Source organism: Mustela erminea, chromosome 8 (assembly GCF_009829155.1).
Source record: "Mustela erminea isolate mMusErm1 chromosome 8, mMusErm1.Pri, whole genome shotgun sequence".
Lineage (NCBI taxonomy): Eukaryota > Metazoa > Chordata > Mammalia > Carnivora > Mustelidae > Mustela > Mustela erminea.
The window spans coordinates 6787035-6813604 of record NC_045621.1 but is presented as its reverse complement, the minus strand read 5'-3'; the positions used below and the strand labels follow the sequence as shown (position 1 = coordinate 6813604).

At 37.8% G+C, this 26570-nt stretch overlaps 1 long non-coding RNA gene across 2 annotated transcripts in view; it reads right to left on the bottom strand.

The window, feature by feature from the left end:
- Positions 1–23446, bottom strand: part of LOC116597171 — a 30072-nt gene extending 6626 nt beyond the window's left edge. Inside the window, exons 1-3 of one of the 2 annotated variants that reach the window (XR_004288478.1) lie at positions 22489–23446; positions 13802–13924; positions 12216–12432 (exon numbers count right to left, since the gene is read on the bottom strand). This is a non-coding gene — a long non-coding RNA (uncharacterized LOC116597171). Of the gene's footprint in view, positions 1–12215; positions 12433–13801; positions 13925–22488 lie in introns of those variants that run through there. The other variant, XR_004288477.1, reaches the window with a different exon arrangement.
- Positions 23447–26570: the final 3124 nt, after the last annotated feature.

The window sequence follows — 26570 nt, the reverse complement described above, 5'->3', positions numbered from 1 at the left end:
ACTGTTTCTCACACACTGCTACAACCTGGGTAGTTACTGAACATGTAAACTTGCAAATGGATTTCTGCTCTAGACTGTCAGCTTCTTTGCTGATCAATTAGTCCCATACCATTTCTACAAGATGTTCAACCAGTGTGCCTGTGACTATGTGCTTACTTCTGGGACCTTCTGGTGATGCAGCTGGTGGGGGGGGTCCCCACTGAAGTGACCTTTTCTTTTCCAAATCGATCATGAATATCAGGGGAGAGTAACAACCAGAAGTAGGAAGAAACTTATTTTTACTAAGTGTAGCTTTAAGAATCTGAAAAGTATAATTGGAGTCCGTGGACTGTCTGGAGGAAATTTTTAATAAAAATGGCTTTTTAAAATCTGAGACCTTTTTTATGTTCTCTAAAATAATAATGACCAATTTTGTAGAGCTCTGTTTCTCTTTTTTTCTGTCTTTCTCTGTGTCTTTGTTCACCAATACACACACACAATCTCATACCACTTACTTAATTGACCTAACATCCTTTTAAAAACAAAATTATAAAAGAGAAATCTTCTTGAAACAATTAGACTGATTGTAATAGAGAATACTTTAACTATGTGCAGGCTCATATTTGTGACAGCAACTGATTATTGTTTCGTCATATGCTTGTGGGATGTTTAAAAACTAACAGTCTAATTCGAAACATTAAATTTGACAAATAAATGAAAATTTCTGACATTTCAAGTTGCACATCTAACATAGCTGAGTGAACTTTGGATGTATTTATTTCTTCTGTGAAGTTCTGAGAATGAATTTATTTCAAACGGTTCTGTTTCTCTTTCTTAGCTAATAATCAGTATTTTATGTTGGATTATTATGGAATGTGAGCTAGTCTTGACATTTAATATGAAAATTAAATAACATGCTTAGTTTTGCATCTCTTCTAATGATATATAAGGTCTTTCAGGTAACTTCTAAAGACATGCAGTCTGACGAATGTGTCAAATAAGTGTAACAAGAGTGTCTTTGGTAAAATAAAAAGTTACAAATATAGATACACTTGAAAAAGACTTAATGAGCATGACTGCTGCCTCCTCCCTTCCTCCGGCTCTCTCTCCCTTTCCCACTTCCTCTGCCTTTTCTTCCTTCTCTCCTTCTCCCTCTATGATGAAGAGTGCAAGTTTTTCCAAGTAATTTGTTTTGTTTCCTACTAAGTAACTAGCTAGTACGCATAGTACACTAGTAAAGTTTCTTTTTTCTTTTTGCATTAACACTGTTAGACATTTATGGCAAGATTATTTTCTGCCATGCACTTTAATTTTATCTTCCCAGAATGTGGACAAGAAAATCAATTTCTCTTAGAATACCAGTGTTCTTATTGTCATGCTTTACCTTCCTCCTTCTAGTATCAAGAAGGGCTTAGGGGAACTCATTATAATGAGAGGAATGAATAGAAGAGTTGGGGGGAAAAGGATCTTACATCAGAATTTCTGGGGTTAAATATTTCATTTTATTTTTTTTCTTGTCCCAACTCTTTAGGACCCTGGACAGAACTGGCAACCTCCCACTATTCACATCATATCTGTGGGTGAAGTTGATATGTGTATAAGGCAAAAATGTAATAATATGTGAGAAAAGAAAAACTTTTTTTAGAACAACAAACTACATTCCTTTAGAACTTTTCATTCTGCTCAAGAGTAAAGACCAATCTTATTGCCTGTAGGAAATATATTGGTCAAGTCAAGAATCATTTTAGTTTGGGTATTAAAAATGTGGCCCCTGTCCAATTCAAAGCTTATTCCTTGAAATCTCTCCTTTGCCCCTTCATGAAGGGTAGTGATGAATGTTGACTTCATTGTGGGCATGATCATGGGTCTCGTCTGCCTCTGTGCACAAGTAAGACATGGAGACGGGACCTCTTCCCCAGTTCCTGACCTCTAGCAAGTCCCCTGCTCTGTTTGTGCCATTGGGTGGCCACTCGAGCCCATGCCAGCCTTCCTGAGCACTTGCCTCCATAAGCTAAGGCTCCGCATGGGCAGCCTTGGTCTGCTCACCTTGTGCAGGGCCACTACTCAAGACTGTCTTCCCTCAACCCCTAAAGCACCAAGCACTTCTGTAGATACCGCAGGCACCAAGTGTCTGGTGAGAATGAAAACTAGCTTCTGTGTTCAGAGACTCTCCCCTAACTTGTAGGCAATCTTTCACAGCCCAGTTACACAAGGAGAAGATGGAACAAGCATGTCCTTCTAATTCTTTCCTTCACAACCCCTCATCTCTACTCTACACCGTCTCATTCTCCTGGTCTCTTTGGTGTCTAGTGTCTCAACCGGAAGTTAGAAGATATGAGGGCAGATGATCTAGAATTCGCTGAGCCTTGCACATATCCTCAAAAGCTTCATTTTCTATGTTGTTAGATCTCCAGTGAATCTCGTGATTTATCATCTCAAGCGTTTAGCCTCATTGGTTTATAGTTGTGGCGTAGGTACAGGTAAGGCAAGAGGGGTGGGACCCACGGAACCCCGAAGCAAAAATCTCTGTTCTTTTCCTTCTAGATCTCGAGTTATTGCTGCAAGTAAACATTTTGTATCTCACCTCTTTACAAAAAAATATTCTACTGTGGTAATAAATATGCTGTGGTGACACACCTGAAAGCAAAACATGTCACAGATATTTCAATTCTAGACCCCCTATAATTACTAGAGCAAGGTGCACTGTGTTCGGTATTCTTTTAGACGACTATTTATTGTACTATTCAAAAAAATGTGGTTTCCATAGCAACCTTGTCTGCAGATAGTTTCAGAATAGCTTTTTACAGCTTTCAAATCATGAATATATTTTATCCACTTGGGGGAAAAAAGGGAACAGAACAGGCTTTACAATTAATTTATATTCAATATCAGAAAGAACTGTTTCTCCCCAAGAGACCTTTCACGTACACAAAATATCATTAACAATAATGGTCTCGGTTTATAGAAGGTGGGGGAGAGGGGTCTTCCCACTTCTCCCAAAAGGTGGTAGTTACTCTTGGAATTAGAATTTCTTTGTCTATTCCTTAAAAAGCACACTGTATCTAATTGAAGTGTATGTCAAAAGAGATCGTGATGCCTCAAGTAAGTAATCCCAGAGTATGCTTATATATGTCAGCGTGTCTGGGAGATTTACACTGTGTTTTAATTTTCCTTTTGTTTAATGAGCACTTATTACACATCTTCTAGTAACAGTCAGTGTGTGGGCCCTGGCGGTGAAAGATGAAGATAACAGTATTACTGCCCTCTAATAAAAAATTCTGGGAGTGGAGTAGACAGTTTATAAAAGGTAAAATATCAAGAATGCTAATAGGACAGGACTGTGAATAGGAGCAGAGAGTAGAAACATCATCCAACCTGAGTGCAAAGGGAAGGCTTCTCGGAGGGGACAATGCCGTAGTTGAGCACTTAAATAGGATTAAGACTATTTCATCAGTAAGAAAGAGGATGCAAGATGTTTTAAGTTGAGGGGAAAAATATGAGACAATATATGGTATATGGGGCAAGCTAATGCAGAAAGGAATGCTCTCATCATGAGCTGTCAACAAATTAGCAGATGGGGGACAGGTAAGGTTTTGAAATACTACAGACATAAATATTAATGTGTAATAATTGAATATATATAAATACCTTTATAGTTTTCATTTTGGTGGGGATATTTTTGTTTTTGTTTTTATTTTTTGCTACTGTTACGGGTAACACAAATTTGGCTGTGTACTTAAGGGAATTCTTTTAAGCTGAATGAACCCTTTTTTAAGAATCCTCAAATAAGCACAAAAATATTGATTGTAAAAGTTGATTTTTTTACGTGTAACATCGTAAGAAAGTAGAAACACTACTCTAGTAGCAGGGCGGTGCACAGACTTCAGAGGTGAACTCCTGCTGTACTTCCCCTTCAGTATAGGCCGGACTGTTCCAGAGAGGGAAAGTGCGGGCCCTTCTGTCAGTGTGCGGCCTCTCCTGATGCACTAAGATAAGCCAAAAGGCATACATTTATGCTGAGAAGTTACATATACGTTTGTTCCTTGAAGTTATACTACCAAAAAGCTAAAATACAAAGTGCAGAATACAAAAATAAATAATCAAATAATAGATAAATAAGACCTTGCCAAATAGCTGTAACCAGAGCCGTGACCTGAGGCACAACTGTCTGTCATCACTTAGTCACTGCTTGGGTCCCTTAGAGTTACCAAGCGTGGAATTTGCCACCAGGGCACACTCCCTGATGACTCAAGTCCCCACCAGTTTTCTTCATTTGAACTCTAGTATAAGACATTTATTTAACGAATATTTATTTGGCTTTTATTGAATGGATTTGGGAATATTCCTTGTCGCTTTTAAGTATCACCAGCTTCATTTGTGAATGAGAAAATTGAAACAGATGACTCATTAATTACAAAAAGGAAAAGGGAAGATCTAAAGTCCTTATAATTCTCAGTAATTCGAATGTCTTTCCGGTGTATTCCGTCTCTTGAAGCCATTCACGTTGTGTGCCCTAATTCATTTTTTTCTGGAGAAACATTCTGGCCTTTCAGTCACCTCCATGACAACTGTGTCTCTTAGTACTTGAGGACATCAAGACCCATCCATGGTTTCACTTTTTTTTTTTTTAACTTTTTAATTAGTTCATTGATTCTTTGAACCGTCTCCTTAGAACTTAGAAATTTCTGCTTCTCCAGTTTAACCTTTCTTTTGCCAATTACTCGCTATAGCCTTTATTGGAGTGTCAGTCTTCGGGGACCTCAAGCAGTTGAGCAACGTTCATTACTGGGAACATTACTGGGAACAACAAATGTTTTCACCAAATCCCACTCCCGGTAACTACCTTTGAAAGATCTTATTAGTTAGGAAACAGAACAGCGAACAAAGAGAAGAAAAATACTCTAGATCAAGAATTCAGAATTACCCCTTTGGAAAGTCTCTGTGTCAAATAATGTCTCTGACTGTTCTGCAAATCAGGAGCTTACAGATGTGTAGGACATTTTACAAATGTGTAGGACACATTTTACAAATGTGTAGGACATAAATAATCCTCAAAATATTGCTGGTGATATTGAGTAGAATCCACTTTTTTTTTCTTTTGCTATTTTTTAAATTAATGTGGAAACTGCAGTTTGGAGAGATTAAATAACTTGTCCCATCTTGTATATCTAATACGTGGCCAAGCAAAGATTCAAGTAAGGGTAATGTAGACTCTAAATCTTAAATGCATACTTTTTGCTATTTTCTGCAGCTGCATTAACACAGTGAAGAAATTTTGCTCAACTAGTTTTGGTGGCTTTCTCTTTCTCCTTATGAGATTTTACTTTAATGAGTGCCCATATTTTTACTACAAGAATTCAGACAAACAGCATTTTTCATGGAAGATTCATGCCTTAGGCTCTGAAATGATCTGAGGCCACATTATTCTCCTTCAGGGTTTGATGTGAGAGCCATTCCCATGATGACACACTTTGATGTACACTAAATTTATTCTGTTTTTAATGCTGTTTTCTGATTTCTTCTAACATTGCCACCAGTTCTGTTTTAATTAATTGTGTTTGGAAGTATTCTCAGGGCATCTCTAGGAAAGTGCTTCCTCAGAACTAAGTCACATTATTTTCTAGGTCATCAGTTATGAGGAATCAGAAGATATGTATCCTGATCTCTGGGCTGTCCCTAATTAGTGTGTGATCTCAACCTTGAAAAAAAAAAAAGTCCCTTAACCTCTCTAAAACTTTCTGGCTTCCAGTGTTTTATAGTGACTTGACAAAACAAACAAACAAACAAACAAACAACTTATTTGAGTCCTTTCCCAACTCTAGTATTATATAATTCTATTATATTTTCCTTACCCTCAGCCTCCCCTATGATGTCCCCAAGACATCACAGTCTTGGTCTAAGCTCCTATCCACTATTGTAAGGATTTGCCCCTAGAGAGCTCAGTCTTCTTCCCTCTCTAGCCTCCTGCATGCTTTCACAACCACCAGGCCAAAACCCTTTTCTCAAACTTGTTTAAAAAGATAGAGCACTGGGGCACCTGGGTGGTTCAGTGGGTTAAAGCCTCTGCCTTCGGCTCAGGTCATGATCCCAGAGTCTTAGGATCGAGTGTCGCATCGGGGGGGGGGGGTCTTTGCTCAGCGGGGAGCCTGCTTCCTCCTCTCGCTCTCTCTGCCTGCCTCTCTGCCTACTTGTGATCTGTCTGTCAAATAAATCAATAAAATCATTTAAAAAAAAAAGATAGAACACTACGGGCAATCCTGATGCTGACTCACCCTACCCCAGCAGAGTGGTGTGCACTGTAGTGGTCAAACAACTCACACTGGATGATTTAGATTTTCTTGACAAGAAGGATTTGGGGTTGGGCTTCAGAGAAGAACAGCATAAATAGTTTAGAGGTTTGGGAGAGCATCACACCCTCTTTCACCTACTCTTGAAGACAAGTCACACTCGTCTTCTTGCAGTTTTTAAAACACGCCTGTGCACTTGTAAATGCTTCTGCCAGTAAGGCGTTTCCTTCGAGAACACACACGGCTCACTCTTTTCAGAGGCGTTCCTTCCCATCTCACTACTGAACTACCGTCACACTATTACTTCTCGTTCGATAAAACCCCATCCTGGTTCTATATGCTCTTTTTCTTCATAGAACAGATAAGCATATTTTTATAGTGTATGTCTCCCTTCTTGATAATTTTAGCTTCTTAAAAGGGGATGCTGCCGTCTTTGTGGCCTGCCCGCATCTCGTCTTCATCCTGGTAAATAACAACTCTGTTAAAAGCTCCTCAGTGCCCGTTGTCCCAGCATCCTGACTGATGTGCCTGGCATTTCAGTTCCTTCCAGCTTAGAGGCCTTTGAATGCTTTTCATCCACTAGTAGAGGAAATGATTACAACTGCTCAAACACCGAGTCTAAGATTTCTGGCAAGCGCGCCCATATGGAAAAGAAGCAACGCTGATTAAAAACGACATTCTTATCTTCTAGATGAACCTTCTTCAGAATCTACTGCCACACACATGCCTCCGATTTTTGCTGATGTAATTAATGACTTCTTGCAGTTTTTGGAATGTAAACCTTTGGCTTCAAATTTGAACACAGTGTCTTGCCTCTGAAAGGTCTCACCTCACAACTGTGGTTTCCTATAAAATGAGAAGGGGTTTGAATCTGTGACCGAAACAAGATAAGGAGAAAAGATATCCATCTACTAGCTAGAGAAATGCACAGATTTATTAAATTTAACAGCCTATACAGCAGCTAAAGCATTAATTGTTAGACTGTCCACATTGCTGGGTAATAAAAGATAGATCTTTTCTTTTCTTCCCACTCTGGAAGACAGTACCCAAGGCAGGAGGTCAGCAGAATTGTGCTTTAAATGTCTCATAAACTAGGGGTGTTGTGACTGGTCTAATATGCATTCAATAGAATAACTTTCTCAATCTCTCTATCAGTATTTGTATTTCTATCTCTCTCTCTTTCTCTGAATTTAGAGAAATAGAACTAAGTGAGCCAAGATTAAAAAGTCATAAATCTATCTAGCAAGTTTGCCAGTATATATTAACAGGAAAAGGATGCTCCGAGCCGCAGTCTTCCATTACGCGGTTGGGAATAGGAGAATGGAATTGGGGATGGGTAATTACTATCATTTTAATCATTTTATAGTTTTCATCATATTCAGTACAGCAGTCTCTTCCCTTATTCCCTTGCAAGGCTTTGTGATAAAAGGTGCTTATTTTTTTTTTTCATATCCTGCCAAGGTCCAATTACAAATGACATTCAAAAACTAAATATAAAACAACAAAATTACCTAAAAATTATTCTGCTATATACGTTATCAATTTAGATGTTGACTATGTACTAAGATTGCTATCCTATCTAAATAACACATCCATTTAGCATTTTCTCACTCAGCTGATAAAAATTAAACAGAAAAATAATAGAAAAATGATACTAAATTTAATGTTTTTGTGACTAATAAGCCCGTTTTCACCAGTAGAATACTTAAAAAATTCAGATTAAGACACACCAAAAAATCTCTAAAAATACAGATAATTTGCAAATATTTTAAAGGATTATGGAAATAGTACAGCAGAATCTTAGAGATGGTATCAGACATAGTGTAAGTCCCAGCTTGGTCATTACTTACTCTGTGACTCTGGGCAAATTATTTAACTTCTTTAATGCATAATTTTATCATCTGTGAAATGTAGAGGGTTACCAGTAGTATCTATCCCATAGGATTGCAATGAAGATTACATGAGAATATACACATAAAATACATATCACAAGACCAAGGCGGTACAAGTATAAAAACTAGTTATTTCTATTATTGCTATTTTTGTTATTATTTAGGTTATATGCAGAATATTGAAAATTTTTATATGATGGATGAAGGGAGTCATAGATTTTCTAGATGCTGAATTGAAGAGAGGGTAGCTGGTGGGGGAAATGAAGCCAGTTGTTTTATAGAAACTTTTTCCCCAAAAAATGACTTTGAAAGATAGTATAAAGGGTAATTACTAGCTGTTATGGGGCTTCAGTTGTTTTTGTTTGTTCTCATTGTGTTTGTTTTTTGATTTTTCCTTTCTTCAAAGACAGATGAGCTTAAATGAAGGAGAACTTAGAGAGGCTGTGCAAAATCAATAAATCAATGGAACAATGCACAACTTCACCGTGCGTGCTGCAGAAGGCAACATTATACAAGTTAAATGGTTGGCCTTAGAAATGAACCGAGATAACTTTTTTATCATAACAGGAAAGAGGAGAAGAGTATATGGTTGCCAATGAAGTGAGTTCATAAGCTTAAAAAAATATATGGTTCTGTCTTGTCTGTGAAGTAGTAGTAGTAGTAGTGGTAGTAGTTTGCATAGACTCTTAAAGTAGTAATCACTGAACCAAACGGAATGTGCATTTCTAATTCACTGTAGACATATAGGCAAAATTATTTTCAGGAGAAAAATACTAATTCATACCCTTTAGTAGTGTATCAGTGAGCTGAGCCACTCCTCTACTGCACAGACAGCATTCAGTAATCATCAATTTATTCAGTAAGAATTATGTATTATGCCAAATAGTATTTTAAGCAGTGGGATGAAAGATACACATGTATTTTCTGCCCTGAAGGAGTGTAATAATACAACAGGGAACAAAAGATAATAGGCAGGCCATATAATAACTGATTTCTATCAATCTATCCATCTAAATATACTATGGGAAAATATAGATAGAAGATGATAGATAAAAAGTATAGATATCTATCTGTCTATATCTCTCTCTCTATGAACCAAAGATGCAGAGATAAACGACATAGATTTCTATGTATGGATGGATAACCATACATAGAAGATAGTAGAACAGGATGTTTTGGTATAGAATATAGGATCTACTTTAAGTACGGTAGTTATGGAAAATTTCTTCATTTTTTTATCTTTAAAATCCATAGGAAATAAATGATTTCTACTCAGCTGACATGAACTTCCTCTTCAGATTCTTTACTGTTGTCATGTGGTAAGAGACACATACAGGTCGTTTGTTTTTGTTTTTGTTTTTGTTTTCCCTGACTGTAACTACACACTTAGTATAACTATATTGTGTTGATTTATTAAAAGATTAAAAAGAGGAGATTAATAACCTCCCATTTCTTCAAATTTGTATTTAAACTCTAGACGGTTAATATTTAGTAAACTACTGGTTTCAGGACTAGAATGTAGTGATTCATCACTTACATGTAATACTCCTGGTGAACACACGTGCCCTCCTTAATACTTACCCATAGAGCCCATCCCCTGTCTACCTCCGTCCGTCAATCTTCAGTTTCTTCTCCATAGTTAAGAGTACTTGTGGTTTGCTCCTCTCTCTTTCTTTTTTTCCTTCTCTCATATTTGCCTGTTTTGTTTCTTAAATTCCACATATAAGCTAAATCCTATGGTATTTGTCTTTCTCTGTCTGACTTATTTCACTTAGCAAAATAGACTCTAGCTCTATCTATGTCATTTCAAATGGCAAGATTTCATTCTTTTGATGGTTCGGTAATATTCCATTGTATATATACACCGCATTTTCTTTATCTATTCATCAGTCATCATGTTTTATTTTTAGAAAAATACTAGAACTAGTGTAAAGAAAAAATGACAGAGGATTAGAGAGAGAAAATATAGTAGAACATTTTAGGAAGATCTTACACTGAGAATAGAAATGATGGACAGAAATAAAATTTGGGAACTGGAAGAGAAGATGAGCTGGGGAAATATTTAGGAGGTAGAAATTGTTACTTTTACTTCATTTAACTTTTTATACCTGATATCTGTTAACACTGTCCACAAGCAACTGCTCAGATGTTGGCAGAACGTGCGGAGTGAAAGTTATCTCGGAGATGTGCACTGTTACTACCACACCAGTCCGAAGAGAGTCTGTCTCATTGCCAGCATCAAATTTATTTCTGCTACAAATCAAGTTTCACTTCTATTAAATGGGCCAAGAACCGGTAGCTAGAGCTCAGAATTCTTGTTCTCGTTAAGAATGCCTCTATTGAAAATTTATGCAAAGCCTTAGAAATAACTGATGTATTTAAAACTTTCTAAAAGAGTTCCATTTAAAAAGTTTATGGCTAGTTCTGAAATTGTCTTTGCACACATATCTTTGTGATTTGAGTTCTGAATTTCTAAATTAATAAAGCTCAAATATTCTGAAAATATTTTTTGGATTTAGTTGAGGTCATAAATCTTATTTTATGCTATATCTTTTCTATATTCCCATTAATTTCTAATTTTATTCTGAATTAGTCTTTAAGGATACATGTTCACTAATAAATATTCTGTAAATATTTAACTGAATTAAAAGTTTAAAATAATATAATAGAGTTTTCTCTAGAATTAGTGAATTCTAAATTATTTATGAAGCTTCTTTGTTTTTTTTGATTTTATAATATCACAATAAAATTTTAAAGTAATTGTTATTCAAGCACTTGTAAGTTTAAAGTTAATGCCCCCAAATTAAAAGTCTCTTATAAATAGGACACAAATCAACTTCTCAATTAGCTTATATTTAAAACATTTTTTCTGATATACAATAAAATACATTCATTATGTAAAATTTGGGACGTGGAAACTTACTTGAGAATATGAAAAACCATGCATATGTCTATATACAATTTCCTGTTTTAACATATTTTCTTTTAAGCAGCAAAAAGTTTTCGTAATGTGGCTGGGGCAGATGGTTGTTGGGTCAAGTTTGGATTAAAGCAGAACAAACAGGGACACCTGGGTGGCTCAGTCAGTTAAGTGCCTGCCTTCTGCTCGGGTAGTGATCCCAGGGTCCTGGGATAGAGCCCCAGGTTGGGCTCTCTGCTCTGTGGGGATCCTGCTTCCTCCTCTGACTGCTGCTCCCCCTATTTGTGCTCTCTCTCTGTGTCAAATAAATAAATAAAATCTTTAAAAAAACAAGGGGGGGACAGAACAAACCCAAGTAGAGACACAGTACAAGCTCCAAAAGCAGACGTTGTATAGAGGCATACGAATCTGACTTTCAAGTCTTGAAAGGGTACCTGTTGGGTACTTGTTGGCTCCTGCAGAAACATCCAAATAAAATCTTCCAAGAACCCTCAGATGTGGTCTACAGCCAAGACTTTAGTTTTAACCAATACATTGACTTCTTTTTAATCCACATGCTGGGAGATACTAACGAATATTTAATTTCCATATAAATACTATTTAATGTAACTAAGAATGGAATAAACTGGGAAAAGAAAAGATGCCCAAACACTTTAGCACAGTTAACTGATAAAGTTAAATTTGATTCATTCAGAAATCACGCAGAAATCTAAATGACGATTTAGCCCCACAGCCCTCTGAAATTAAAATAATTATAATAACAATAACAATAACAATATAATAACTACTGAATTTATACTCCCCTACTGTGAAACCTCAGTGTCTACAGAGTTGCACCCTGGCGCTGTTGGTATGGAAAGCAGTTACTATTTTACAACCTCTGAATAAGTGACTTCATTTAAAATTCAGTTATTTTTCCTTCATTGAGAACACCCCTTTACTTTTTACTTTCTTTTCTCAAAGATATATTTATTTGACAGAGAAAGAAGGGGTAGAAGCAGGGGGAGCAGCAGAGGGAGGGGGAGAAACAGCCTCCCTGGGCTCGATCCCAGGGGGATCATGACCTGAGCTGAAGGCAGACACACTGAACAGACTGCGCCACCCAGGTGCCCCTCGAACATTCCTTTATTAGAAACAACAGAAATTTATTTCTTCTGTCAAAGACATACAAATTATTTTTTTCTTTAATACTTTACTGTCCCAAATTTCAATTTTCTGCTCAGTTTTTTGTTGTTGTTGTTGTTGTTGTTTTTAGAGCTTCTGGAACATGTTTGAAGAAATAGTTCTAGGTATGTAGCTAGCAAAGCTAGCAAGAAAGAAGTCACGTTATCCTCTTGTACTTGTTAAAACAATGCTGAAAAAAGAAATGCAGGATTGGCCTTTTTCTGCTTATTAGCTCTATTGTGTCTTAATTTACTTCCTTTATAAGTCAGTTTGTAACTATTTGAGTGTGGCCTGACTCCGTTGTGTATGACCATGGTTCAAAAATAATTTGTCTTTTTGAATAATTGTGTTGCAGTACATTTAATGATCAAGCACATCTATATGTCAGAAGATGACTATTTTAAAAATGTCATCATGAACAATGGAGGCCACATTCTGTTTATTGACATATAGTACTGAAAAGTCTCTTTGAATGTTTCACATATTGGTGAGTAAATACAAGCTAACAAAAGTATATAGTATTTAATATCCAATAAAATCCATGAAATTACTAGAATCAGATAAAAGAGTGTCAAATGATTTGTTTTAAATATAGAATGGAAGAATGAAAATTATTTTATTACAAAGAAAATACAGCAGTGCAATTTATCTTGTATATCCTTTAAGTTGTTGAAGCATCAAAGAGGAGTAAAACTTAAAAATCACTGTTAAACAGCTTCTTCAGTTCAGTTTGCTAATGGCAGAGGAAAATCCTGTGGGCTTAAGTAAAAAAGATCGGGAAAGCATTTTTCCCTCTGAAGATCTCTGAGTGGATGGTCACTGTGATTCATCTTCTAAATAAATTCACATATTCATACAAAAACGTAGGACTTGCTGCAAATTGTCATCATTATGAATCCTGTTTATAATGAAATTAGGTGACATAGAGCTTTTGAGCCTCTGTTAGTTGCATGTGCTGGGAAAGATGCAAGAGATAAACAACAAGGACCTGACAAGCAGAAGGGACCCTGCTTCCCGCTGCATTCATCACCTACGTTATCTACGTGTCTAACAAGCGTATTAAGTACCGTCCCCACCTGATTTGTTTCATGTGCTTTGAAAATGGGTGTGATTTCCATTTCTAGGTGATTACAACTTTCATGATTAGGTTTATTTAGAAGGCTTGACAGAGATTGGAAAGAAAAAAAATTAGTTTCAGAAGAAATTACTTTTGTAGGAGCCACAGTACCAAAGTATCAGTGGTATGTATATATATATATATATATATATATATATATATATAACATTACTCTGTAGGAAAAACTAAATATATATATATATATATTTAGTTTTTCCTACAGAGTAATGTTATTCTTTCGTTGTATTCCCAACGTCTTTGAGACCCACACAGTATCATTATCCGAGTTATTTATAAACTCTTCTCTAAAACCTCTAAATCTCTCTCTCTCCATATATATAATCCATATATATATATAGGAATATGTAGGAATACATAGGAATACATATGTATATAATAAAACAGAAATATAAAGAATGAAAAATACATATTAAAAACTTACATTGAAAAACTCCTGGAAGTCATCAGGCGCGGATCAGAAGTTAATGTCGGACTCTGGAGTAGATAATCACAATTCACAGTTCATGCTTACAGTTCTTTATAGCAGTCCTCTGCACACAGAAACCTACAGAGAGTTGTTACGAGTTCTAAAAAAGATTCTTTTACATCTGACAACAAAGAAATATGGTGCCGTGGTGAAATAAGTGTATTCAAACTGAAGTTAAAAATACCTTGCAGGCACCTAGGTGGCTCAGTTGGTTAAGCGTCTGCCTTCAGCTCAAGTCATGACCCCAGGGTCCTGGGATGGAGCCCCACTGCAGGCTCCTTGCTCAGTAGGGGCTCAGTGGGGAGTCTGCTTTTTCCTCCCCCGCCAACTCATGCTCTCTCTCACTCAGTCTCTCTCTCAAATAAATGAATAAGATCTTTGCCGGGGCGGGGGGGTACCTAGAAGGGAATCCCTGATGAGATAGATGTAGATGAACCAATGGAGATTATTATTCTGGAATATGGAAGTACTTCAAATAATATGAGTCTCTTTTTGCTCTCCTGGTACCACAGATTCTGACAGTTAGTTCTTTGGAAGAATTAAATTAAAAAAAGAAAAAAGAAAGTAAAAATTAAAGAAGATTTCAATATCAAAAGTACAACTGAAACAAATCCTATTCAATGGGCAAAAATTAAGACAACGTGAAAAAGCCACTGAGGAAAGCATTGACTTTAAATTATAGGCATGCTTTTGGGCGCCTGGGTGGCTCAGTGGGTTAAGCCTCTGCCTTCAGCTCAAGTCATGATCTCAGGGTCCTGGGATCAAGCCCCACATCAGGCTCTCTGCTCAGCAGGGAGCCTACTTCCTCCTCTCTCTCTGCCTGCCTCTCTGCCTACTTGTGATCTCTGTCTGTCAAATAAATAAATAAAAATATTTTTACAAATAAATAAATAAATAAATAAATTGTAGGCATGCTTTTAAAACAAATTTAAATATAAAGTGCTTGACAACAGAATTTCCCTGATGAATAGACATTTTCACATTGCCTTCTTGCAATTGAAATTTCCTTTATTATTATTATTATTATTAATTTTATTTGAAATCCGAAATTTTAAAATATCTATCAAAATAAAAGCCCCCTTTCCTATTTTTTTTTTTCTCAACCAAAAGGAAGAACAAAAGGTGGATCGGGGAAGGAAGAAAATTGTCTTTTTCTTGATTCGAGATTTTTATGAAACAATAAGTAAAAGCATATTTTTCAACAAAATTTATTTTGTTAGAATGCTGTTTCATGGTTCAAAGATAGAAAGCTACAAGAAATAGCAAAGGAAGGACATTGGAGGCCAGAATATCAAGTTTTCCTACTATTTGTTTCATGAGTTTTGGCATTTCTAACATGCCAAACAGATCCCTGTTTGCTAAAACTTCACAAGCTAAAACCTGAATTAGGATTTAAACATAAAAAACATAGGAGATGAATTCAGCAATAAACGATGACCACGGCATGGAGTTCAGAGAATTATTGCAGATGTTTCCAAGAAAATATGTTAGGTAATGATCTCATAATAACTTTAATGCATTGTCAATTATAATCAAATTACCTCAAACCTTATTAAACAAAGAAGAATAAAATGGACTCATGGAGAGTGAATATATCATTCAGAAATCTAAGTAGCTTATTCCTTAAGGGAATATTCAAGATACTTGAAATCATTTCTACCAATATGGAAAAACTCATGCGACTCATGTCATTTTTACTTAAAAAATATGAATATATAATCTAATGAAGATAGTAAACATGAGTTTTCAGATTACTTTCACTAATATTGAAAATAATTAGTAAGTAACTTGTTGTGAATTGATAGTAAGTATACATGCAAAAAGATATTTACAAATCTGATTTTTTTTCCTTTTAATATTTTCTTTTTAAAAATCATGCCTGGAGCAATGCAATGATAGATACTTTTTTTTGTGAGAATTTGAGTAAAATCTTCAGCCAGGCATTCTGAAGAGAGCAATGTTCTTATGATTTTTAGCATTACTGTCAATAATCATCACTGGGTTCCTAGAAGTTGCAAATATGCATTTATTTCCTCAAATATGTATCTTCTAAAAGATGTGTTATAAATAGATATAGCACTCGGAAAGAATTATTACCTTGGTAAGAAGCAGCAAGCGACAAGGACGGACGAGTAAGTTGCTTGCATAGTCCTCGTAAGCGCCGCCTTGGAAGGGCTGGCAGAGACCCTCTCCCGCTAGCTGCCATGGGAGCTTGCGTGTGACAGGCCACGTCCGGACCCAGGCCTGTAACCCTCTGCTCTTTGCATTCACTTTCACTGGAAAGTAATAGTTGTGAAAACTGGTTGAGCAGAATCTTAAGACTATTTAGAGCAAACTCCAAGAAATGAAGCCCTACGAAATTGGCACTGCCGCATGTACCTCTAAAGATCTTTCGTCTCTGAGAGACATTCTGCAAAACACAGAAGAAACCAGACTCTGACAGAAGGTAGGCCAAGTGACAGCCAAGACAGGGAAAATATTTTCAGAGAGCAAATGGAAAAGATACTCGTTGGATGAGAAGAAAAAAGAAATGATGAAGACTATGAACAAAGAGCGTGAAAGTGGAACGGATTTAATAGGACACACAAAGAACTGGTTGAAGGACAAAAGAAAAAAAAACATGGAGAATAATGGAAAGTGTGAATTAGATATAAGAATAGGTGACAATTATGTGAAATATAATGGAAATTGCATACTAGAAATAACAATGGGTGACAATTATTCATTTATTTTGTGTTGTTTTGATGAACACTGTTTTCCAATTATGCTCAGGTAGATACAGATCCAAGGAAACATTTTCAGTGTAACATGCTTTTGTTTTTATCTTGATAAACTGAAAGACATTATTTTTTTTTTACTTTTGAGAATAATGATTGCCAGCACTTGCTAACACTGCTAATATGTTTCATATGTAATAGCTCAAATATTAATATATGTATTCCTCACAACCATCCTATGAAGTGGATATCAGTATAATTCATAGCTTACTGGTGAGAAAACTAAGATCTTTTTTTTTTTTTTAAGATTTTATTTATTTGACAGCGAGAAAGATCACAAGTAGGCAGAGAGGCAGACAGAGAGAGAAAGAGGGGGAAGCAGGCTCCTTGGTGGGCAGAGGGCCTGATGCGGGGCTCGATCCCAGGACCCTGGGATCATGACCTGAGCCGAAGGCAGAGGCATAACCCAGGCACCCTGAGAAAACTAACATCTTAACAGGTTAACAAAGTATGCCAAGTATCACACAACTTGTAAACATCTACATAAGAGTATTCTGTGGTAATCTGGCTTCAGAGACAATGTTCTTAACACATATTTCATAATAACCCTAAAATAACAAGCTGCCTTTAAAGAAATGGTAGTTATTACATACCTTTAATTTTCTTGTCACTTTTAAATAGTTAACCAGTTTTTCACCAAGTTTAAAATTACCAACTGTCTCCCTAAATATATATTTTACCTTTGTAAATGTTACATGGCTAAACTTAGAGACAGATATGTAATACTTTTTACTAAGAAGCACATGCAAAGCCTAAGGATTAAACAGTGTTAAATAGTAACATGACGTGAGTTGTAACAAATGAATTTTAAACGGGCATTTCAGATTATTTTCTTAGGAAGTTCATTGTTAATAATAATTTTTGTTAGCAATAAACTAGATCCTTTTAAAATATTTTAAAGAATTACAAATTAAATGTCATTCACACCAGCAAGTGCTGGATTTTGTTTATTTAAATTTCCACCCATTTTGACTAGATTCTAGAGAGGAAAGAAACAGAGGTATTTTTATTTTTTGGTAACTATTTTCTGAAAAAAAAAATCATCATTATAACAAGATCTTTCAAAAATTGCTCAGCCTGTGTGGTATGTTTAAACTGTTTTCTTTAAAAAGGAGAACTTTTGAGATATTATCATGTGATGTCATTTATAAAAATCCGTATTTTATGTATTTTGTAAATTATATCTTTTTGATATAATTTTCAAAGATTTATTTATTTGAGAGAGAGAGAAAGAGAGCGCATGCATGAGTGGGGGGGAGGGGAGGCGGTAGAGGGAGAGAGAATCATCAGGCAGACTCCCTGTCAAGTGTGGAGCCCGACACAGGGCTTGACCCCATGACCCTGAGATCACAACCTGAGTTGAAACCAGGAGTCGTTTACTCATCCAACTGAGCCACCCAGGCGACTCTCCTTTTGATGAAATTTTATTTTAATTTTTAAAAAGATTTATTTATTTGTTAGAGAGAGAGAGAAAGAAAGGCGATGTGCACAAAAGTGGGGAGAGGGCGAAAGGGAGGGAGAGGCTCTTCAAGCAGACCACCCTCTGAGCGCGCGACCAGGAGAGCACCACCTGAGTCAGATGCTCAAGCCGCAGAGCCACCCAGGTGCCCCAGGTAGTTTAAAACTTAGAGAAAAATTTTCAAGAATAGCATAAGGAATCCCACAGACTCTTTAACCAGATTCATGGACTGTTTAAGTTTTGTCTCATTTGCTTTAGTATTTTGCACACACACAGATATGCACACACATACACATATTTGTGTATATGTACATAGTGTCTAGAGGCATATATGGCACATACGTATAAAACATATATTTTATAAACTTTTTAGAGAGATGTGGAAATATTATGTCCCTTTACTGTTAAAATTTTTGATTTACACTTCCTAAGTAAAATAGCATTCTTTTGTCTATCTACAGTATAGCTATCAAAATCAGATAATTTCACTATGATATAGCACTACGATCTAACCCAAAATCCATATGTGAATTCCATGAAGTTTTTTAGCTCAATATACAAACCAGAATCCCACTTTCATTGAGTTGTTATAACTCTTTAGTCTTCCCTGGTAAGAAACAATCTCTCAACCTTTCTTTGTATTTCTTTAAATGACATTTTTGAGGCGAACAGGTCAGGTATTTTATAGAACAATTTTGGGTTATTCTGCTGTTTCTTCAAGATAGAAGTAGGTCATGTATTTTTGGCAAGAATATCACTGAAGGGCTAGTGTCCTCAGTGAATCTTCTCAGGAGGGGTGTGATGTAGGTTTGTTGCAACAGTGATGATGTTAGATCATTCAGATGGTCTAAGTATCCCCCAGTTTTCACCACTGTAAAGTTATTGTTTCCTTTTTCAATAGTAAATATTTTCTTGGGAGATACTTTGAGACTATTGCATATATTCTGTTACTTATCAAACTTCTACTTACTAACTTTAACATCTTACTTTCTTTTTATAGTTCATTAATCCTTCTATGTTGTGTCCTAAGGAAGGATATTGTTTTCTTCCCTACTTACAACACTATTAAAAATGGATCTTTGTTTTATTCAATGAGCTGTAATCCAGTAGTATTATTTATTTTAATGCTCATACTGTCCAAGATTTGGCTAGTGCGTGCCGCTTTATTTACCTTCAGTGTTCATTTCACATTATCTCATGATTCTGTCAGCATTTCCTAATTTCCTGGTGCAACAAAATGCACCAGGGTCATCTTGTACTTTTCTCGCCTCAACTCTCTAATCACCTGTGAGCTCTGGTTACTTTAGTTGTGAATGGTTTCTAGAAAGACAGACCTTGCTGCTAGATGTGTTCGGTATAGCTGGTATTTCCTTGTTTCTAAATGTTATCTGTGGAAAGAGATGAAATTAAATGTATCTGAAGACAAAAGATATATATACATATATATATATCTCACAAAGAGAAACAGAGTCAGTTATCATTATTTACAGAAGTTAAATTCTATAAAGTGGCTGCAAACCCTGCATTAGTGACTATTAAGTCAGTGTTCTTGGAAGAAATAGAACGTTAAGTTCCTACAAGCCTCAGGTTATAACTTTTTCATCAACCAATCAATACATAAATTTTGTTTAATGTGTGTTTCTGCTTTATTTACTATACATTTCTTGCAAATAGTAAATATTATGTTTCTTTGTTTATAATAACTTACTACCAAGAAGGGGTTAACATTTTCTTGACCCTGGGTGACATGACCGTAACTTTCTTTGGCTTTCAACCTTACAACAGTGCTATTCACGGAGTTATCTTATTGTTGTTAGCTCATGAATCCACAGTTCTAGCTGCTTTTCTGTTTTTTCCCCATAGCTTCATCACTTAGTACAGACGCTACCCTAGCACTTTCCAGATTGATCTCACATACAGATTGACGAATTTCTTCTTCCTTTTTCTGTATGTACACTAGCGGTGACTTATTAGCATCGAGCCCACAGCCAGCAGCACTATAACCTGTATCTGAACAAAGCTCATCTAACACATGTGTTTTCTCCATAATGTATATTACAGCCTTGTTGTTTCTAGGTACACTAGTTGGCTGCTAACACTACATGAGGGGGCCATTTAAGTGCAAAATCATCAAGAAAAAGCACATGAATGTGAAAAAACATGGCACTAAGTCCACGATGAAAAGAACACGTGTAATGTATGAGAGCTAAAACTAGAAGGCCGTGTCCTCTTGTTTGACCTCTGCTGGGAATGTAAGCCTCAGACAACTCCATTTTTTTACTACTCGGCATGTCCTCAAATGACTGTGGAAACAGTGTGATTCTTGATTTGGGGGCTGCAAATATGTTTAGCAAGTAGGCTTATTGGCAAGTATGGAGTCTATCGATGATGAGAATCAGCTCTGCATTGTAAAGTATAAAACACGATATAAGCATATATGAAATATATAAGATATATACACATAAATATTTGATGGGTAGATATATAAGATGAAAAATAAGTTATTCGGAAAATATATATGTAAAATAAAATATATATTTTATAAAAAATATATATAATATTTGGAGGGATACACACAGACACACATATTTCTTTTTTAAATTTCTCTCTCCCTCATTCTGAATTTGCACATGTGTAGATAGGTAGACACATGGTGCAACAGAGGCAAATGCAGATGCAGATATCAGTATCTTTTGTATATCTATTCATTTTCTCAAATGTAAAATATACAGAAAGCAACTTTAATATTGTTACCAAGTAACATTGCACCAAGCAAACCTACCTACTGGTATTAACATCCATCTGCAGTCCTTTGCTACATACACTTGTAAAAATTTAAATGTACAAACTTGGACATTTATGGTGAATATTTCAAATACATGGAAAACTAAACATTTACTAATTCTTAAAGGTTGGATAAACACTATGCTTCATATTATAAAACATCCTAATAGTCTTCTACATCTAAACACGTTTGAAATAAAAAGAAATAAAAATAAAATCAAGCTAACTTTGAAAGTAATTCCAAAAATAGACCTAGTCTTTTAAAATTGGTGTTGAAATGATTAAGTAGGACAATTAAGCTAGCTAATGCAAGTGTTAACACTAACAGACTTTAGAAGCTCAAACATCACAAAGAGGAAAAAAAAAAATCTTGACACTAATAGTGTCCTTATCTTTAAAAGCAAAATTTAGGTTCCTTCTTTTCTTTTTTTTTAAAGAACACTTATTTCATTCTGAAGTAAAATGTAATATTTAACCATTAAGGAAAATTGAGAAAACGTGTTAAAAATAATAACCTCTTTCCAGTCAGAGATATTCATTGCTAACATGTAATCTTGCAGTGTACTGGTAAAAAACATGAACTTTTAAGCCATAACTGGATTCCTGTTTTCAACACGGCTATTTTCTAACAATATGATGTTAGGATTATTATCTAATCTCTATAAAACATGGTTTTATAACAAAACATTTCATTATCTCAATTTCGTATTTATCTAAATTAAAAGAGTGGTTTTCAATATACCCTGTGGTACATCCTTCTCAGCATTACTCAGTAAAAAGCAGCTTAATAGATAAAAACCTGATTTCACTGTATATATATATATATATATATATATATATATGCATACATATATAGTATTATATTCAGCATTTTTGTTCATTGTTATGTGTTAAACATTTCCCTTAGCCATAGGAAATATTTGAAACGTGATTTTTAGTGACTTCCTAATATTGCCATATATTTATGTTATAATTTATTCAATTTCTGTCTTTATTGGAATTTGTTTTTAAATATAGTGATTCAATATACTACCCAGTATATTTATTCCTCATCCCCAAAAAATATCTAACCAGGGGCCATGTGTACTAAGCTTAGTGCTAAGTGTAAAATGTATGTGAAAGGGACAAAGTTCCCGCCTTGTGAATCGTACGGTCCACCAGAGAAGATACACAGCAAACAGAGACAAAGGTGAAATTACAAATGTGACAGGCTATATGAAAATGAATGGGGCTCTAAGAAGCCTTTCCCTCTCTCTTTCTATCTTTTCCTTCATCTATCCATTGATCTATGTGACAGGAAGGAGCTAGGAAAATACATCCCAAAGATCCAAGCTGTAACGTAATACTGAATTTTTAGAAGGTGCCAAGCGTGCAGGAGACCAAGGAAAGAGCGTTCCTAGCCAAGGTAACGATAGATGTGAATATTTCATTAAAAGAGTGAGTTTGGGATATTTAAGGAACCCAAAGAGGGCCTCATACACATCTGAAGCGTCCTGAAGAGTAACAGTGCAGAGCTAACCAGGGGCCACGCTGATGTAAAAGACAGATAAGCTAAAGATGCACTAAGCAAAGTTTTGATCAAAGCTCAGTTTGAGTCTCTGTATCTACGCTGGTATCCATACTTTGCTAATGCGTGGGTCAGAGTCGTCTGATTTGTGATGACAAGTCAACAGCGCAGGTTAGTATCTGGACAGCACCGCACTTGGGTCGGTGTTTTCCCTCGTGCCAGGTCCGGCCGCCCCCGGCTGGGGGTGTGCAGCTGCCGCAGGCTGCTTCCCCCGCGCAGAAGGAGCGAGATGGAGAGGTCCCGCTCTGCACCCTCCATCCGCTCGGCGGCCCGCGCGCCCTTCACCAGAAAGCTTCCTGGGGGCGAGGCCGGTCTCTGGCCCCGGAGGCCCGCAAGGCCTGCGCTCTCCTCCCTCACCTGCTGTTTTCCCGTCGGGTGTCCCAGGGCTGCCCCGCGGTGCTTCTGTCCCGGCTGGCCCCGGCCCTTGTCCGATAACACCCCCCGCCCGCCGACCTTACGCTCCGGGGACACTTGCCCCGGCCGCCCCGCTCCTCCCGCCGTTAGAGCAGCGAGGCCCTTGCCTGCTTCTAGATGGCTCCAGCCAGGATTCAGCCCAGGGCCACGGTGGGTCTAAATCCAGGAAACGAACTGTGTTTTCTTCCTGGACTTTAGACAAAATACGAACACAATTCTCCTGCTGCTGTACCTCAGTCAAGTGCACACCTTGGTCCCCGGAATGAACCGAGTCCGGTCCGCCCGGCCACCCGTGACGCGCGTCTCCGCTTTCCCCTCCGTCCCCGACGGCTCAGCCTCTCAGACGCCGCCGCGCACGCCGCCGAGGTCGCGCCGACCCCCTGCCCCCACCCGCGAGCAGGAGCCTCCCCTCGGGTCCGTTTCTTGCAGTGGCGCCGGAGTGACTTCGCACCATTCAAGTCCCCGCGTCCTTCCTGCGCGGAGAGCCGTCGGCGCCACCGCGCTGCGCCGTGGGGGGCTCTCCTCGGGGCAGGCTCAGCCCCGTCCTCGGGCCGCACGACCGCCCTCGGCTCCTGCGGACCGCCCGCCGCCCGCCCCTGCTCGGGCTCGCGCCGAACGGCCGACGCTCACCCGCCCGAGGTCAACGGCCGACGTTTGTGCGATGAACAAGGGACAGAGTTGAGCGAAGGTCCAGCCCAGCGGGCGCGGAGAGCAGCGGGGTGCGAACTGGCTGCTCTGAGTCTGTCGTCAGGCCCCTCTCTGACCTGCGCTGCCCCTGCGGGCCTCGATTCACCAGGAACTGGGTTCGGGTTTCCACTGTGGTGAGGATAACACTACATGACACACTCCAGAGATCTTTTTTTCCCAACCTTAAATACATACATGCATGCATGCATGCATGTACACATACATCATACATACATCATACATACATGCATGCATACATACACATACATACACATACATGCATGCATACACATACATACACATACATACACGCATACATACATCATACATACATCATACATACATGCATGCATACATACATACACATACATACACATACATGCATGCATACGTACATACATACAAACAAACAAAGAACAAGCCGTGCACCAGCTCGAGCCCCCGGTGTCCCGTCCGACTTCAGGGACGTGAGCGAAGCGAGGAGGGGCGCGCGGAAGGTCCACCGAGGGCGGGCTTGGGTGGCTGCGCGTCCAGCCCTGCTCGGACGGTGAGACCAGGCCGCAAGCGCCTCCGCCGGGACCGCATTTCCCCGAAGCCTCATTCTGCAGGATTTCGGCGTCCGGAGGTTCTACCGGGGCTGGCAGGAGAGTCCCGGTTTGAGAAGCTCCCGGGGTCTCCGGGGCAGCCAGTCTGTCCTCTTAGACTGTCCAGGAGGAGGTTGGCTCGCACCACCTGGGAAGCAAACCGCAATGCTCATCGATTCCTCCACTTCTGTCCCCCTGAGAGTCCCTTTGCAGCCGAGCCTGTCCCGGGGCCAGGCCAGGTGCGAGGCGCCTGCTCGGGACCAAACGCGGCGTGCTCGGGAGGGACCTCACCGGCCTTGCGCCCTCCGGGAAGGCTAAAGATATTTATTTACCTCTTCGGGCTTAAAACTGCCTCTGACTTGTTAGACCTATTGCTCTGTAGCAATTTCCTTTTATTTAAGATATTATTTAAATTCAAGTTAGTGAACATAGAGTGTAGTATTGGTTTCAGGAGCAGAGTTTAGTCATTCACCGTCACCACTTACACACAACGCCCAGCGCTCCTCGTCACGAGTGCCTCCTTTTTTTTTTTTTTTAGATTTCATTTATTTATCTGACACACAGAGATCCCAAGCAGGCAGAGAGAGAGGGTGACGCAGGCTTCCCATCAAGCAGAGAGCCCGGTGCGGGCATCGGTCCCAGGACGCTGGGATCATGACCTGAGCTGAAGGCAGAGGCTTAACCCAGGCGCCCCATCACAAGTGCCTCCTTAACACCCACCACAAGTTGAGCCCGTCCCCCGCCCATCTCCCCTCCCTCAGCCCTCACTTTGCTCTCAGTGGTTTGCTTCTCTCTCCCTTTTTTCCTCCCTTCCCCCCCATGTTTATGTGTTGTTTCTTAAATTCCCCGTGTAAGTGGAATTTCATCCATCACAAAAATCATATGATATTTGTCTTTCTCTGACTCACTTATTTTGTGTAGCATAACATACTCTGCGTCAATGCATGTCAGTTGCAAATGACAGAATTTCATTCTTTTTGATGGCTGAGTAATATTCCATTGTGTGTGGGGTGTGTGTGTGTGTGTGTGTGTGTGTAGTAGGTAGATCTGTATATACACCTACCACTTCCTCTTTATCTAGGCCTCAGTTGTTGGACATTTGGGCTCCTTCCATAATTTGAGTGTTGTTGATAATGCTGCATAAACATCAGGGTGCATGTGCCCCTTCAAATCAGTGTTTTTGGATATTTTAGGTAAATACTTATTAGTGTAATTCCTGGATTATAGGCTAGTTCTCTTTTTAACATTTTGAGGAGTCTTCCTATTTTCCAGAATGGCTGCACAAGTTTGCATTCCCACCAACGGTGCAAAAAGTTTTTCCTTTCTCCACGTGCTCAGCTACATCTGTTACTTCCTGTGTTGTTAATTTTAGCCATTCTGATAGGAGTGAGGTGGCATCTCCTTGTGGTTTTGATTTATACTTCCCTAATGAGGAGTGGCATTGAGCATCTTTTCACATGTCTGTCAGCCGTCTGATTCGTCTGATTGTCTTATTTGGAAATATGTCTGTTCATGCTTTCTGCCCATTTCTTAGCTGGATTATTTGTTTTTTGGGGTGTCGAGTTTCGTAAATTCTTTATAGATTTTTGGATACAACCCTTTATTACATAGGTCATTTTCAAAAATTGGGACTTTATAAGATAAAAATCTTCTGCACAGTGATAGAAAATCAATAAAACTAATAGGCAACCTATGTAATGGGAGAAGAATATTTACAAAAAGCTAGAAATATTCTTTAAAACATAATCCTGGGTTGCCAACTAATAGATGCTCTAAATATATATATTTTTTTAAAAATATATATCTTAAAAAGCTCTTTTCACTTAAAAATCGGCTTTGTTTCTCTGTGCAATAAACCATCCAAAAAGGAGATTTCTAAGAAACCATTTTCACTTACGATAATATTCAAAAGAATAAAATGCTTAGGGATAAATTTAATCAAGTAGATGAAATATTTGTATGCTTAAAACTACAAAACATTCTGGAGAAATTAAAACCTAAATAAATAGAAAGACATCCTGTACCATATTCACACATTGAAAGATTTAATACTAAAATGACAATGTTTTTGCCAAAGAGATCTATGGATTCAAGGCAATGTCTCTCAAAATTCCATTGACATCTTTTGCAACAATAGAAAAATTTATCTTCAAAATCAAATGGAATTGCAAGAGACCCTAAGTATTCAAAACAATATTGGAAAATGAAACCAAAGCACAAGGATTCAATTTACCAATTTCAAAACTTACTCTGAGGCTACTGCTAATTAAAACGGTATAATACTGGCAGAAAGAGAGATGTGTGGACTGATCTCATAGAATTGAGAACCCAGAAATTAACCCAGTCTCACTCCATATACAAAAATTAACATGAAATTGAAAAATGACCTAAAAGAGCTAAAACCATAAAGCTGATAGAAGGAAACATAAAGGCCACTATTTATGACTTCAGA